The sequence below is a fragment of the Apteryx rowi genome, unplaced genomic scaffold, assembly GCF_003343035.1.
Source record: "Apteryx rowi isolate R43461 unplaced genomic scaffold, aptRow1 scaffold_139, whole genome shotgun sequence".
Classification (NCBI taxonomy): Eukaryota; Metazoa; Chordata; class Aves; order Apterygiformes; family Apterygidae; genus Apteryx; species Apteryx rowi.
Window position 1 is genome coordinate 1,336,064 of NW_020447630.1, and position 3,569 is coordinate 1,339,632.

Genomic DNA, 3,569 nt, shown 5'->3' on the forward strand with positions numbered 1-3,569 from the left:
CCTTCTCAAGCAGATAGCCATTGCCAGTCCTCAGAGTGAGGCAGTGCTGTGTGACTGAATAGCCCTGGGCATCTGTTTGCCCCCTGCACTGGGCTAGTGCTGCAACTCAAGGTTGAGGCAGAGGAGAGGAAAGAAGGAAAAGCCAGAGAAACAGGGAGTGGGGGGATCTATGTATCATTAGGTATGTCTGTGGGAAGGAAGACCCCCATCCTGTAATGGTTTTCTCTATGTGTACTTCTAAGTCCCAGCATACTGCCTGTTTTCTGGTTCAAAACCATGCAGCTGGCCAAAGGGAAGGGAGAGACCACCTGAGAAGGCCTGGTCACAGCGAGGCTGGGTAGGTGTCCAGGGACATGGGCTGCAGGAGTACATACATATTTGATGTGTGGGAGGACAAAGTGCACTCAACCTGGTCAATGTTGCCTTGAAAGCTGCCGTGGCCGGTTGCTGGTTGGGCTTGGATTGCACAGCAATGCTCATCCAGCTCATCCGGATGGGCCTCAGGTGTCCTCACTGTCCCTGGCAGTTAGCGGGCAGCAAAGGGAAGGGCTGGGGGAGCTTCCGGTGTGATAAATTGCCTGGTTGCTCTCTGCGTGGGGGAGAGCCAGCCCTCACCGCCTGGCGGTGCCCGATGCCCCGGCTGCCCCCGGCTGCCCCCAGCTGCCCTGTTCCCTTGGGGCAGAGGGATGCAAAGGGGTCTCCAGCATGCAGCATGGAGGCAAGGGAATACTACCTGAGCTGTGTACCCTTGTGGGGTATGTGTTAGTGACCAGGGGAGGTCACATGTGGTGTCCTGCGCCACTTCCTGGGGCACTGGCTGCCCAGGGCCACCCGCACTGAGATTCCCTGGGAGATGGACAGCCTGCACAACCCAGGGCACCACCAGCCCCTCAGCTGGGCTGTATAGCCCCACGCCAAAGTGAGGGAGAGGAGACAGAGGAAAGGGAAAAACAAGAAAGACACTCCAAACAGCAGATACCATTAGCATTGAAGTTACCATCAGTTTTTAATTTCATTTTAGTCTTACGGTTAAGAGTTTTAAATGCACAGCTTTTTTTTTTTTTTTTTTTTTTTTGACGGCTTGGACTGTATTATTCTTTATTATTTCCTTAGCTACGTTTTAAGGCTGACAAAGCCCTGTGTTTACCTTAAAGCTAAGCTCTTGATACTTACTATCCATTAAATTGTAAGGAAACAGAAAGCTGAAGCTAAGCAAAACATGAAAATATTGGGCAATCTACCTAAGGCTGTTAAATTAGCATGCCATGTTCTGTAAGTAGCAAGCACAGATTTTTACATAGAGATTGATGATTCACTTGCAAAAACAAACCAAAAAATCCACTATCTTTTAAATGAATCTGACACAAATCTGACACAACCAAGCAAAAAAGCGATAATCTCATCCTAGGATTTTTTAAAAGGTATGCAGCAGCTATGCTGCCACAGCATATCCCATGATATTTGCTAAATAGCATGGGTAGTTGCAATCAATTGCTCATTACAGTTGCCACACATGGCATAGATGCAGGCAAACATGGCATTACTGATTCCCCTTGACCCTGTGCTGTGATGACATAGGAGCAGTGAGGGCATGGAGGGCATTTGCTGATGGTTCACATGAACTAAAGAGCCATTTTTGTCTACTCCGTATGGAAATACTTGCCCATCACTTTGCAAATGTTGTTCAGGAAGCCACAAATCTGCTGCATCTCAAAATTAGATTCCAAGTAGTTTGGGAGGTGGTGACACCTCACCCTGAGACCTTTCAAAGGCATCAGTTTCTTGAGAGTAATGGCGATGTCCATCTGTACTGGGAGAGGCTCTCTCAGGAGCTGGTATCAAGCAGCTGAGGCAGTCCTCTTCTGTGGCTCCACATGGGTCTGTCCCACCACGGGGGACTCCTGCAGCTGCTGCAAGTCACCTCATGCCAGCAGGGCAATGGGTGTTTCTAAATCAGCATTTTAGTTTGGATCTGGCACTTTTGAAGAGAATTGCCCTACATCCCCCCACTTACCCTGCACTGCATCACATCACAGGTGGTTTTGAAGCATGTGAGCTGAATAATTTCTACTGGGTGAAAATAAACCAGTATACTCCAGGAGCACAACTAGTGCACTTCAATCAGTAATAGGCATTCAGTCCACAGGACTAAGTCTGATATAAACCTGTTCAACACACTGTGAATGTGGATGCTGCCCCCCCAACTGTCTTTCTCACTTTACAGACCCACTGCCACTGAAGAGCACTGCTTGGCTGATGCGGACACAGCCAGCACCATGGCACCCGGCTGTGCTGCATGCCTCTCCCGGAAACACCGGTGCGCGCTTGGGAACAGAGCAGCAGTAGTGACATGCAGCACGTCCTGCTGCCGTCTGTTCACTCTGACAGCTGAAGTGCAGCCACTAGCGATACTTGCATCATACGCAGATTATCTTGTGCGCTGTTTACAAACAGCATGCCCCAGTCCTTCACAAATGACCGACCTGCGGACTCCCCCCTGCTTGCTCACGCAGAGCGCGGTCTGTCCCGCTAGATCGCAGGGTGAGGAGGAGGAGGAGGGTCCGTGCAAGGGCGCCCTGCAGCATCTCTCCCCCAAGCTGAGGTGCGCCCAGATGCTCACTCCTCCGGTCAGCGCTTGGGTATTCAGTTCTGGGTGATTTTACTGGAACTTTCACCATACGTGTTTTTTTCCCTAAACAAGCCAACTATTGGAGACATGTGAGAGCTCAGTGTACTTTTAATGGCATTTCTAGTATTCATAGTAAAGGAGAAAAGCTTGAAGATGTGCACTCTAATGGTTCAAAATCCAGACGACATAACCAAAATAAATTTAGCATTTTATTATTTATCAAATGTTGTGATCTTATAGCCAAAGTATTTTGAGAGCTTAGAAACCGCCATACTACAAAAATGACAAACACGCCTTACTGCAAGTGCCAAGTGCCTAGTACTTGCAACACTGAAGAGGAATAGAGTGTATTTCCGGCGCCCGTTACCCGTCCGAAAGCCCAGTGCGCCTGTCAGGGGACAAGGGGCGCACTCCCGGCCTCCGGCCGATGCGGGGGCACCCTCGGTGCGCTCCGCGGGGCCCTGCGCAGGCACGCTTCAAAACCCTCGCCTGCAGGCAGCACGCCAGCATGTGCCGGTTCTCCTTCCTTTCCACCCGCCAGGCCGGCAGAAATACACTGCCACCGCAAAGCCCCCGATCGTAACCCGGGGGGATACCAGAGAGCCCCGGCAGCGCCTTTAAACGCGGGCAGTTTCCGAAACAGCCTCCGGGTACCGGTACAGCAGCTCGGGGCGACGCCGCGGAGTGGGCGCTGGCGGCGCGGCCAGCTGCCGCCGTTCCCCCGGGCGCGACGAGCCCAAGCGGGTACGTTTTAAACGCAAAACAGCAGGAAATAACACGCTCTGACGCATACTCTTTCGCGCGCGCTCACTCGCCCCCACGCCAGTGCTATTAACTACGAGCAGACGGACCCTCGAGGCCACCCTGCAGGCGGCGGGGCCTGAGCGCCCCCCGCTGCCGCCCCCGCAGCGGCCGTTACGGCGCCGCCCCGCCCCTCGGC